The sequence below is a fragment of the Platalea leucorodia genome (genome assembly GCF_965183815.1).
Source record: "Platalea leucorodia genome assembly, chromosome: 8".
NCBI lineage: Eukaryota > Metazoa > Chordata > Aves > Pelecaniformes > Threskiornithidae > Platalea > Platalea leucorodia.
The window spans coordinates 27,473,884-27,487,881 of NC_138830.1; the positions used below are offsets into that span (position 1 = coordinate 27,473,884).

The following is a 13,998-nucleotide window of genomic DNA, read 5'->3' on the forward strand; positions in this document are numbered from 1 at the left end:
ATTTGGGTTGCCTTTTTGAAGCAGCCAACAGCTCATTAGAACATTCACGGTATATCCATTCATCATTCTGCAAATCAAAATACAAGGTTAGGTAGCTAAAGAAGACATACGGCAGCCACATGTGAAAATATTGTGGAGCAATTCAAGCAAACCATCGCGCACACTTTGGCAGAGACAAGCCTCTAACACAATTCCTAGCAGCCTTAATTGGATGGCTGTCCCTTTGCTTCCTGCAATGCCTGTAATCCTTCTGCTGGGAGGTATAGGGGGAAGAGCTTTCAGATCAACCCATGTCAATCACCAGGGAACCTGGGATCTCTAGCTCCTAACATCAATACTAGCTTAGTATCAGTAATACCAAAAAGGCTGGCACTGAATGTTAAACTGCAATGAAAACACAGCTGAAAAGCATAAGATACAAGGATAAAACACTAAGAACCCATTAGGATCAAGCAGTTTACTAGTTTTGGACCCACCAGGCCCCACCCTCTGGGCTTCCTTCCCAAAAACTGAGAATACTGTGTCATCTTTCTCAACTGGACTCCTAAGCACTTTAGTACCTACAAGCATAAACAAAGCCTGCTAATCATCCCATTTAGCTGCAAAATGGTTTTCCTCATCCCTCATTTTTGGCCACCACACTTTTTTTGGGGAACTCTCTGCTGGCTTCCTCTTCTGTGTTGCAATCAGATCCTCCCTAGAAGTTCTGACTGCATGAATTTTGAATTGAAAGCGAGACACTTGTAAGTGGATGAAACGGTAGCTAAATGGGGGGAGGGGGAGGAACAGACTAAAAAAAAAGATCTGCAGATGATTTGAGTAGGTGTAACAGGTGAATTTACTCTAATAGGCAGCATTACCCAGAAATAAAACATAAATGAAAAAGAAATTACAAGCAAAGCTGAGAGAAAACCCTTGGGAAGGAGGCACTCTGGAAACAGGTAATGATTTGGGAGTAAGGGGGCAGAGGAATAACAAAGAGACTCAAGAAAGCTAAGACAGCAAGTGCACAAAAGGAATACACTTAGCCATGTAAGAGCAGAGAAGACAGGGAAAGCAAAAACCATGCGCTGCTTCTGCTGGTTCACAAAGCAGCAGCCAAAAGGTGAGAGTACGGAAGGTAAACTGGGGAGGAACCTCTGACAGGGACTGCACAACACACGGGGTCGTTGAACAGAGGAGAAGCTGTACTAACTGGAAAGGCAAGTTGGGGTGGACCATGCAGCACTTGCATCATGAGAGGCAAGAGTCGGGGTGGAGCAAGAAAAAGGGTGAGGAATTAAGAAGAAGGAACAAATGATCAGGTCATAAATTTAACTATTTTGGCCAAGGAAAAGGAATGAATGTATCAGATCTTTATTATCTTTCTTAGGCACTAAACTTCAAAAATTAATAATTAAAATGTTAATTTTGGTCTTTATCTATGCTGCCTCCTTATTAATCAAGGATGGCAAATCACAGAAATAATACATACCTAACACATTTCCTCCTTGATATAATTTGATGAGGGAAAAGCCCCTTTCTGAACTGCTAGAGTTTTGTAAATCAAGATTTTCTACAAATTAATGGCTATTGAATGAGGAATCTGCACAGCCACAGATTTTATACGGGCAAAGAGCACACAGGGACCGGCTCAAGTTGAACCAAGAAACTGAGGCCATATTTTGATAATGTCCAGTGAGTACCACTGCTTGGGCAAGAATGCTACCTGAGGACTTCCCACCACTCCTTCAAAGGTGAACCTTTTCTCCAAGGTTTTCTTCAAATCAGGTCAATCCTTGATCAAGGTGCCAGTGCAACCCTACAAACAGTTGCAGTTTTCCTACATATTTGGGGAAAAATGGAATTGCTTCATAAGCTGGAACTGGGACCACATTTTCCTGGGGTGGTACTGCAGCCACCAACCTGCTATCAGCATGCAGGACTGAAAAGAGAAGAAATCACATCAACCCCACCATCAACCTGTGGACTGGCAAGGGAAAAAACAAAAAAGCTTTCTATTTTGTGAGCAGCTTAGTACTTTGGAAGTCAGAAGTCCATCCTCTGAGCAGATACAAAATGTAATCCAATAACATTAAGCCTTTAAGTGGCTTTCACTCACAATTAACAGGTAATTATTACAGGTATAGAAGCTGCTATCAGCAACACTCAACTCATTGGTTTACTTTAGGCAAAATGGCTGTTTTACCAAGCTCGCAGTTTTTAAATTATTTTTCAAGCTCTCAGTTTTGTACCTGACAAATCTATTAAAGCTCTCGGAAACATCTGCTTCAGACACAAGTCGGAACTTGATTCTACCGGTTAGATTTGTATGTTAAAATGCATAAGAAGATGAAAAAAAATCTAAGGAAGGTCTATAATTACTGTGGCACATTTTGGCCACAAGCTCTGGTCTTCTAAAATGTATAGCTATCTAATAAATATCTAATATTAAATTATTATTATTATATTAAATTATTATATATCTAATATTAATAATATATATATAAAATATATATAAAATATATATAATAATATATATAATAATATATATAATAATATATATAATAATATATATAATAATATATATAATAATATATAATATATATCTAATATTAAATTATTAGTATATATTAAAATTATCTAATAAATATCTAATAAATATCTAATAAATATCTAATAAATATCTAATAAATATCTAATAAATATCTAATAAATATCTAATAAATATCTAATAAATATCTAATAAATATCTAATAAATATCTAATAAATATCTAATAAATATCTAATAAATATCTAATAAATATCTAATAAATATCTAATAAATATCTAATAAATATCTAATAAATATCTAATAAATATCTAATAAATATCTAGGCAAAAAGCTGTTTTTCAGAGACTTTGAAAGATCTAAACTGTGATGTTTTCCAGACTTTGCTCAACCTCGGGATAGGCACTTGAGTGAAGACTTTCAGGCAATGTTAAATTTCTACATTTCCATTACAGAATTCTATTTGCTTGTACCACATAGCAATCTATCTCACCAAGATGTTTTGCTGTTTTGGATAGAGATAAACTGATTCTTAGCATCCCAAGTTGAGTCTAGGCAATGACCGCATTCAGGTCTGCCCATCTAATCTTTCCTACAGACAAAAAAAAAAATAAAGATTTGGACTGTCACTGCAACTTACAGCTTTGGGGCTGCTGCTTGCTTAGTTTTTTTATTAACTTTGGAAACCTAAACCTTGAAAAAAAGATATACCACTGATCCTTCCTATACACAGCTATTTTATTTTGAAATGGTCTACGGTTTGATCAGAGATGTTTAGGAAGAAAAGTATCCCTTCCTTTCAAGGTAGTTCTGTTGCTACTGTAGGTTTGAAACAGCCTTTTTAACCTAGAAATTGGCTGAAAATTTTGAGAACCAAAGAAAACAACAGAAATCTAATATAAGCAGATTTAAGTGCAAGGAATTGGGTTCTCCTTAAGCTAACTTGGAGCAGGAATTGAACAGCAGTGCTCCGCCATGCAACACCAACATTACATCAAGACGATAAAACTTCACCTTCCACAAGCAAGAAAACATTTCACAGGCAGCTACTAGACCTAGCTAATTTCAGTGCCAGTAACTGTGTTTTAAAAAAAATTAACAGGTTGACTGAATAATTAATGCTGATTTTCTCTAATTCTTGAAACACTAAAGAAGATCCAGAACTGTATGCAAGCTACCTTTTAAGTAAAGTGGTAAACACGATGACTCAGGTGGCTACACTACCAGTCTCTTTGATATTAATCATTGGCTAAAGCAGACAACACTGATTAAAGGACACTGACATAATTAAGGCCAGCCAACATGGATTTATGGAAGACATTCAATCAAAATATACTTTTGTAACAGTAGAAATTTCGTTGCTCAAACAAGAAGGTGAAATAAAATTTAACTTCTGCAGGACATTTCCATTAAGTAGAATGCTAAAAAGGACAAAATCATTCAGAACCACATGAAAAGTCTCAAATCATCACAACCTGTTTTTTCTTTTAACCTTCTCTTCTAAAGAATCTACAACAACCCATCTCAGGAGGCAAGATATTCTCAAAACAGAGTAAAAGGTAAGAAGTTATCCTCTACTTCTATAGAATCTGTAACATTGGCCCACATAACTTCTAAAACCTGAGGATGACAAACATGGATATGGTAAATAATGGAAATGACGCATCATCTATAATGCCATTATGAATTATTCAATTACTCAGTCCAGTATAGCAGGTTGCATTTAATAAGGCCAAGCATACAATCAAAACACAAGCAGAATAAAATAGGTGCTATACAACAGATGCAAGACTATTCTGGAAAAAAACAGTCCTGAAACCAATCTGAGATTTATGACATTAATCATCTGAAAAGGAACATATAATACAACATTGACTAGAAGAGCTAACAGAAAACACTAAATACAGAAATAAGGAAATATAGAGTAAATATAGAGTGGATTTTATCACTGCAGGAATACCATGTCCTGTTCTGCTGTCTGTAAGGCAAGAAAGATGATAAATCAGGTGTTCAAAAATTGATAGAACATGACAGATATGCCTTACAGCGGGGAAAAAACCCACAAAGCTCTATTTATTGAGCTCTGAGAAAAATTTAACTATCTTGCTCAGTCTGTAAATGATCATGCAGGTAAAAAAAGGCTGAAGACCCAAGTTTATTCAGTGAAGGGACTGAAGCAAGACATTCAGAGATAAACAGTGTAAGCTGTTTTCAGGTCAACACTAAATGATTTTCTAAAAAGTATGTTCTAGTTTAAACAGAAAATTAATCAGAAGAAAAAAACATTAGTCACATTACACAAGATGCCAGACGAGTCACAGCAGTTCCTTCTGGCTTACCAAGCCTTTATCCTGATAAAGGCAGTGAATTTTTCAAGGCCTATCTACCCACATGCCAAGACGAAGTTTTTCCTAAGGGAACAATGTCTAAACCATCCACTTCTCCAGAAATTATGCCTCTATTATTACAGTTACATTTTTAGATCTCAAAGTCTTATAACCTTCCTGTCTCAAATAATTGCAAAAGTGTTTCAGTCTCTCAGCAGTTTCTCGTCAAAAATTGGCAGTGACATTCTCAAATGGCAGGACCAAACTGACCACCCTCTGCTCACTTCATACAGATCCATCTAAAGCTTCACGGAGTGCTGCAGCTTGCAATATGTTGCACCGCAGTCAAGAATGACAAACACAAGAAGTAGGCACTGAAGCTCTTCTGGGATAGGATGACAAGAGAGACTAAAGAGACCTGCACACCTACCAAAATCCAAGCATAATAAAGGAACATTAAACATCATAATTCCAGATATTTTCCTCCTTTCCTACCTACTATTGCGAACTTGGTGGTGAGAGGTAGGTTAGAGAGCTATCCACTTCCTGCTCCACCTGAACACGAACACACATGAAAGCTTTTCCCAGTTTCTCCACCAGAAAGCAGTGTGACCACCTTTATTACAAGACTTCCAACCAAAGGCAGACACCAGCGATTAAGCTCCAAGTGGAGTCAGGGGACCACACCCTTGGTCCTGCCACTGGCTGGAACACAAACCACTTCTCATTCCAAATCCTGTCCCAAAATCCTGCCAGCACTCTTGTTTTCCAGCTGAAAATCACTTCCACATCCGTCTACCTTGTACATGGAAATTTTTCTGGTAGGTAAATATTTAGTCTGTGCCATTCCACATGATGTTACAGATCAGGATGCTGAGTCTGTCTACCTGCTCTTCAATGAGGCCAGTAGTCAGACTACACGAATGCAACCAAAACCACACCACAGCACCCCTCTCCCACTCGTCACACACATTACACAGCCCATACATCCATTCAAAGTGGCAGAACAAAGCTTCAGACTACATTCACTGAAAACATTCATTGAATTAACAGATCTGGGTTGTTGTGGGGTTTTTTTTGTTGTTTTTAAATGTGATTTACATAAGCAGCTTCTCTGGGCTTTGTAGAAAGTCTCTCCCCCCACCCCTTCTTAAGGTTTCCTACTCATGCAGTTCTGATTCCTATACTTCAGGAAACAAATATTCAACAGTGAGAAAGCGTCTAATAAAAAGTCATAGCAGAGAGAATTAGTATCAGATTGCATTGTTTATCAACCAGGAAGTCAGAAGGTAACTTGCTACTACATATGAATGACAACACTTTTTAATAGCTTATCACTTTTCTTTATGTTAATATTGCTAAAAGATATTCACTTGTTTTGATCCAAGAACTGTATCTTTGTAAAATGACTTGTGATGTTATCCTGATCTTGCCTTAGCACTCTCAAAGCCTAGTATAACATAAATAGAGAAAATTACATACACAAATGATTCAGCATTAACTAAACCTAATGTAAAAGCTTCCACTGGTTTTAATGGTAGTTGAACTAGGCTTCTGATTTATTAAATCAAGTTATTAGGTGCTTTTACTTAAAAACCTTGCCATATGCTACTTCCATGATCAGCCTCACTCACTTTCTATCACACACATTATTCAGTCTAATGCTGACGTCAGCCCTGCTTTGAGCAGGAGGCTGGAGCAGACAACCACCAAAGGCTGGGCTCTTCCAACCTACATCATCCTCAGATTCTACCACAGGTGGCTCAAAAAAAAAAAAATCAGTTTATACATCCATTACTTGCCAGGGATACCAACTCCTTGCCACATGACATTCTGACTCTAATCATAAAACTTCACTCAAAAGAATCTTCACAGTGTACAAAGTGCATCGTTTCCTTCTGTTTCATCCAGTCTGAATTGACACACTACCACACACGGACCACAACCAATCTGATCTACACATGGACATCTATAGCCTCTGAATCTCCCAGTCACACAAACCAGTATCTTTATCATAAAATACTATCAACAGAATGCAAAATATTTCAATTTGTTGTCAGTGACGGGGGGGGGGGGGAGCATTTCATAGTAACCACAACTCGAAACAAGTATTTCTCTACTGAATAAAAAGGACCAAATACCCAGTGACAAAACATTACCTTCACAAAGTGCAATGCATCATGCCTACTTTCACTGTAATAACAGCTATTTAACATACAAAAATATTTTTCTAACCAGTTTATTTTCCTAACATGTTATATGTAAGCTCATTTATCTGTTTATAACAACAAATTACATATACAAGAGCCACTCACAGCTGAAGGCATCAAGTAATCATTCTTTCTTATTTGCCTAGATTTTTTTAAAACATATGGCCAAAAAGATAGAAAATCATAATGTACAGCTTTAATAATTAGCTGAGGGAATCAAAAAATAGTAAGCAATCCAAAAAGGTACTGTCAACAAGGCAGTATTTTAAGACAGATTTTCTAAATGTCCATCAAAATTCCTCATTGACCTATAGACTCTGCTACCTCTACAGAGCTCCTGGTATCCCTTCTGCTTTTCTCCACAATCCTGAGGTCTAGATATCCAGCTTCTATATATCACAAGCTTTAAGGATTACAGGAGAGGCTCACTCCTGAAAACACACACTTTGATTTCATGCTTTCCGAAAACCTCAGATGCATCAAAACAATTCTGCGCATCCTTTCCATACCCCCCCCCAAAAAAAAAAAAAAAAAAAAAAAGAGGGACATAAAATTTCAATGGCAGTCTAGTTTCCTGCACAGACATCAAGCCATAGCTACAGTTTCTATATTCAAGGAATGTTTAACCACCTTCAAAGAGAATGGACTGACAGCCCTCCCTCTGCAAAACAGAGAAGTAGACACATTTTGTAATCAACACACTGTGGCAATCTCAGCTACTAACAAAGCAATGTAAAGACCCCAGTCTGCTACAATCCCCTGCTACCATCTGAGCTGAAGATTAAAAAATAATGGTATTAAACATCACTATGATGAACTACATGGTTTTATATATATACACATACTACCATCAACCACAAGAGGGCCAATGTTGTATAGACCTTATAATTTAAGGCAGTTAATTCTTCTTAGTTCCATCCATAACTTATCTACACCTTGAGCAAACTTGCTAAGTTTTCTCAGTTCTGACAATTTTCAAGCCAGATCATTCGTGCAACCAAAAAATGTTCAGGAGTTGACTGCAAGAGAGGAAAGGAGAGGCTAAGCTGGGCTGAAAACTGACTTTGTTCCCATAAAAGCAAATACCATCCCCCCTGCAGCATTTCATACACCTAGGTTTTCAAATGTCACTCAATGAATTAAAATAAATTGATGAGAAAACCACACAAAGAAACAGAGTCCCTTTCAACACAAATGTTTTTCAATAACAAAGAGATGGGTTTCTCCTTACCAAAGCACCCAATGGATCTCTAGCAAGCTATGTAGGAAAGAGAAGGCAGATCAGGCCTGTGCTTTTACGCTCGTGAGCAGAAATTTTATTGCTCTGCTGCTTAGCTCTGTCTGTCTATAATCATGAATTAAATATAGCTTATCTCCACTCATCTTTGAGCAGGAGCACTGAGAGAAAAAAAAAACAAACCAAACGAACAAACAGAAAAATGGGAAAAAAATGCTAGGAAAAGGCATTTTTTTCTAAATCGGACTATGAGAAGATTTAAAATCATACCTTAAAAAGCCCTAAGAAGGAATTTTAAAGACCTCAATGAAAGAATAAGAAACATACATTTGACAGTTACTTGAACTTACAAGATCAGACAAAAGTAGGCAGAATCAAATTTCATATTCTTGGTATTTCAAACAACAACAACAACAAAAATCTAAAGAGCTAGAGGCCTGAACCACTTTAAAGGAGGGGGAAGAGGGGAAGGAAAAGACCATGGTCCAGGTACCTAGCTCATCTTCATCAATTACTGTGAACCAATGTTTCCTTTCTATGTTTAAATAATTAGAAAGATCTTTCAGCAGAGGCACGTAGTAGCAAACCACCTCTTCAGACAGTCAGCTGCCCCAATGAGATGTTCCATACAACTTTGACATCTAGTCTGTCTTTAAATGAAGTATCTATAGATCTTAAAAGAGCTGCCAACTTTTTTCTTACATTCAGGTATAAGAAACTCCACTTTATGTTAGAGCTCCATTTAGACAACTGGCCGTAGGAGACAGCAAGCATAGAAGAGATGCAATGGTACATAGTCTGAATTCCTTAAAAAAACCCAAAACCTTCTTTGCACTCTTCTTTTACACACAAAGTCTTTTCCTCAATCAAGGAGTAAAATAGTTGGGAAAATTAAGCTGTAAAGCCCTCAACTCTCTATTTACAAGCATTTTTTTTTTACTTACATCAGCATAAAGGTCATATTTTTCATTTACTGTATGTTTTAGGAAGGCAAGAAAAAACACTAAAAGGAGTATCTGAGGATATTTTACAGTTCTCTTAAGATCAACATCTGTCATGAAAAGAGGATCTGCAAAAGTCCAAGTTTTTACTATGGTATCAAATTATTTTTGTAAGCACCCTGTGAAACAAATCATCACTGCAACATGACTACTTTGCATTTTAGTTCTATGCTCTTGCTTTAGAGGACAGGCTCAAGAAACCATTAGGAAAAGGTCCTAAAAGAAATACAGTGACCAGGTACCCCCATGCCTGCTCATGTATCCAGGGAATGGGAGAGCCTGAGCAGCTCTTAAAATCATTAAGAAAACGTAGTATTCATACACAATATTGTCAGATATTGAAAGGGGCTATCAAAGGTTCAACACAAGAAGCGGGTCTTGCTGGAAGTGACATTCAACTTCCATGGACAAATCTCTACCTTCGTTTTAATATAGTTGACCATTAGACAGAATCTTTTTTTTTTTTAATCACACATTGAGTGAGAAATTAACACTGACACACATGACCATTGACATCAGTTAACTTGTACAACTACGTGAGCCTGGGGAGCGAAGGGGGTGCAGAAGGGGCAATGGACACTCCAACATTTCTGTTGATACCCCCATGGCAGATTAGGGCACACATTTTTACCTCAGCATCAGCCAACTGTTCAAAGGATGCTTATTCAAGTGAATGGCAAGAATACCAATACCTCATAATGCTAAAGCTCTTGTTATCTATTGGAGCCAACACCCAATAACAGAGCTCAAAAATACCAGAACAAAGCTTTTGTTGGTGACAACTGCAACCCATTTTGTTTACAAAGGTTCCCAATTATCACACTGTGCATCTACCAAATGTTCTATTCACAAAGCAGCAAATTAATTTGTGTTTATTAAAAAGTTTCTTAAGAACAAAAGCAACCAGCAGAGTTACGGGAAAAAGAAAAAAAAAAAAAATCACACGTACTTTCCAGGAACTTGCCCAAGTCAGCTCCTGAAGCAAGAAAATAGAATGAGCAGTAAAAAGTTAGACAGAAGAACATAATCAAAATTCAGAAGTTCTCTCCCCTCCCACCCAAGAAAACAGACACTTAAGAATTACAGTAAGAGGTAAAGTATTACAGCGGCAAACCAAGAACATAGAGCTGAAGGTTACTGGGAAAAACGTAGGTTTTATTCCAGAAGTACTACTTGGCAACATCTCCTTTTGGCCTACAACTTGTCCCACTTCAAAGTGCAATTACATAGAGTTGAAATAGCGGAGACTGCTTTGTTGACACTGAAACTACTTGTCTTGGATCAATACCAAACGTACACAATCCTGATCGATGTTCTCTTCAGCCTGCCAAGGCCTCTCCAGTCAAACACTGCTGGTCATTGCTGCTCCGAACACCCTGCTGCCTGCGGGGGCGGGGGGAAAAGGCTCGAGTGCTCGACGAGCTCCCTCCTTCCTCTGCCTGTATAACCTGACAGGGCTGGGCGTGCTCGGAGCGGGGCACACATAGGCTTCAATGAGCGCGCACCTGCCCGCGGCGCTGCCGGAACACAGGCCCGCTCCCACCGGGCTGGGAGGGGATGAGCGAGTTCACAAGGGTCAGCGTGAGGGGAGACGGCGCCGGGGACGCAGCTGGCAGCCCCGCAGGGCGTGAGGAGCCCCGGGCGCCCCGCCGTCGCCTGACAGGCACCGTCTCCCCCTGCCGGAACCTGCTGCCAAGGAGCCGCATGGAGAGGGCAAGGCCCGCACCCCCGAGCGGGGCTAGGCCCAACAAGCCCTGCAAAAGCCCGTCGCCAGAAGCGCAGGGGAGGCCCTCCGGGCGCGCCCCTCGCCGCCGGGCCGGGGCGGCCTCGCCTCCCGGTAGGCCGCAGGGCGCCTCGGGGCTGCGGCAGCCGCGGCGGACAGGAGCCGCCGGCGAGGCCGGTGCTCGGCGCGCGGCCTAGGCCCGCTCCCGCAGGCGAGGAGCGCGGCGGCGGCGGGAGCGCGGCGGCGGGGAGGCGGCGGGGGCGGCCGAAGCGGTGGCGGGGGCAGGGAGCCGGCGGGACGGCGTTACCTGCGCTCCCGGACGGAGAGTCCCTCACGGCCACAGCGACTCCTCAGCCCCAACAACACAAGATGGCGGTTGCGCCGCCACGCAACGTCACGTGAGGGCAGGCCCCGCCCCCTGCCTCCGCTGCGGGACCCGGATGGGCGACGGCGCTCCCCTCCCCCACCCCGTCCCTCGCGCAGGCACCGCCCGCGTGACGACACCGCGCCGCGCGCACGGCGAGGAAGAGGGCGGTCCCCCAGCAGCTGCGCGCGCATGTCCCCCTACACCCCCCCCACCCACCCACCCTGCGGGCGCCCCCTGCTGGAGGGACGCGTCGACTGCAGCTCCCCTCCCCCCGCCCCCCCCCCGCCCCCCCCCCCCCCCCCCGCCCGGCCCCGTGGGACGGCGGGGGGGCTGCGGGGCCGCGGCCGGGGGGCTGCCGGGGCCGGGGCCGGCGCCTCCCCGGCCGGGCCGGTAACGCCTCCCGCCCAGCCGCCTCTCCCGGTGCAGCGCCCCCCCCCCACAGCAGTTAAATTACTGCGTCACCCTCCTGCCGTTGTCTCCCGCCTGGGCAGGTCCCGCAGGGCCGGGCGCAAAGCGGCGGCTGGGGCCTCGGCCACTGCGGTGAGGTGCTGCTGGGCCGCTGCATCCGCGCCTCAGGAGCTCGCGTTGTCACCCGCGGCCTTACCCTTTCCGCTTCTAGGCTACGCGTAGATAATTCAGCTTTACCGGTGGCACTAAAAGCCCGCGAGGTACCGCCTAACTCTGAGAAGCGACCATGTTGTGAGCACAGGCTGTGTGCGGGCGCGGAGGGCAGGACGGGCGCCGCGGGGATCGGGCCCGCTCCCAGCCGGTCACCGGGGGAGCCCCGCGGATGCGCTTCGGGGGCAGGCAGCCTGGGAGGCGGCGGCTGATAGAGAAAGGGCATTAGGTAGTACAGCTTCTTACTCTGAATTACCTGATGGAAAAATCGGGACCTCGAGGCAAACTTTTTTTCCAGCTAAAAATACTGTTTTATTTTTAGTCCTAAACCCCATATTAGTACATGATGCAGAATAGCCCCATGTGGTTCCTTCAGCCTAAAAAACTATTCTTAGCTGTTACGCACTATTGAAGATACAACCGTTTTCAGCTGGAACAATTTCACTCCAATCATGATTTCAGCCACAGTCCATGTAGCTTTCTCCGTCCTTTTCTAGGTGCATAAATACTTGTCATTGTGCACTGAAGGCCAGCCAAAAATGATGCAACAGTGAACACAAGTGATTCTTCTGAGCTAATGGCTTGAAACCCTGTAATTCTTAGGACATATTTTTAGCTGAGAGCAACATAGGACTGGACTACTTCACCCGAAAATCTTAGAATGAAATTTCTCCTTTAGGAGGCTGGTATGTAAAAGCAAAGCTCCCGAGCAAAGGGCTGGCCTCTGATAAGCTACATCTGATCCTCCTGGTTGTTGTCACACAGCTTGAGCCAATACTAGTAACGGTATGGGGAGGGAGAGAGGCAGCACTGCGTTTCAAGCTGTGAGTCAGAACTTCCAACTTCACTGCAGAAGTGGCTGTGCCTTGTTATTCTACTTATCGAACTTGAGTTTGAGCACTCAAAAATATTTTCACATGCTCTAAGAAAAGCTTTATCTGAGATGGGAGAAGCTTAGCACTTGTGGAATTTTTTTTATCCCAGTTAGCACAAACATTATATTATTGAGAAAAAAAAATTCAAGAAGAGAGTGTCTGAAATGTGCCTCATCTGCAGAACTTGGCATTTTTGCAAAATACCTCAAGGAAACTCAGATGACTTTTTTTTTGTAATAGGGGATACATCTTAAATCCTCCACAACACTCTTTCAAGCAGAACACGGATACTCTCATGAAAATTCAAGACTGTACCTGTGTGGTTAAATTCCTATATGGTTCAATTACAGGACTTCAGCTGACGTTGTCTGGGTGTGAAATCACCCCAGCAGCTAGTCTGACATTTACTAGGGTACTGAGGGCATGATATACTTCAGAGCCCTGGATTACCATGCCAATTCATCCTCACTATTAAAAATCCAAGTGCAGGGAAGTGGCATCCCTAACAAACTAAAAACCTTCCTTATTGACCCTTTGCTTTCACCTGTCTTAGCTTGGAAGCAAGAGCCTCCCTCCCTTGGCGCAGCAGAGGAGCTACAAACACAGAGCACAGCTTTGCAACAGCAAATGATTGTCAAGAGCAGCCCAGCAGTCATGGCGGAGTCTGTCACGTCTCCCCTCGCCACCCCCACTTTTCGTTATTTGGAAATGTGGTTCCCCTGTTTGTCAAAATACCAGGGATTTTGTCTGAGAAGAGTCAATATCTCAGCAGCCTCTCTTTTCCATTCCTCATTTGTCACATCCCTAAAAATAATAAAAACAACAGACACAAACATTCAGGCAGGTGAACATGCAACTGTAGTTTTTAAAGGTTTTAAAGTCTGTCACTTCAATGCATCTATCACCTCAGATGGCTTCTGCTGAAAGACAGACTACCACAAATACGCTGCTACTTCTGCAACACCCAATTATTTTAAGACATCCTCTCCACATGTGGCAAGCTGAGTTTGAAAAGCAACAGTAAAGCACTCTGGTTACTTCATCTTGCCGAGGGATTTATTTGGACCCTCCCATAAGGTTAAAATTTGATTTCGTCACCTTAATCCTTA

General features: G+C 42.1%; 1 protein-coding gene across 3 annotated transcripts in view; it reads right to left on the reverse strand.

The window, feature by feature from the left end:
* GIGYF2 (GRB10 interacting GYF protein 2) overlaps positions 1-11,422 on the reverse strand; it is a 78,017-nt gene extending 66,595 nt beyond the window's left edge. For all 3 annotated transcript variants that reach the window (XM_082320519.1, XM_082320518.1, XM_082320517.1), the window contains exon 1: positions 11,337-11,422. The gene's annotated coding sequence lies outside the window, so the exon portion shown is untranslated. The remainder of the gene's footprint in view (positions 1-11,336) is intronic.
* Positions 11,423-13,998: the final 2,576 nt, after the last annotated feature.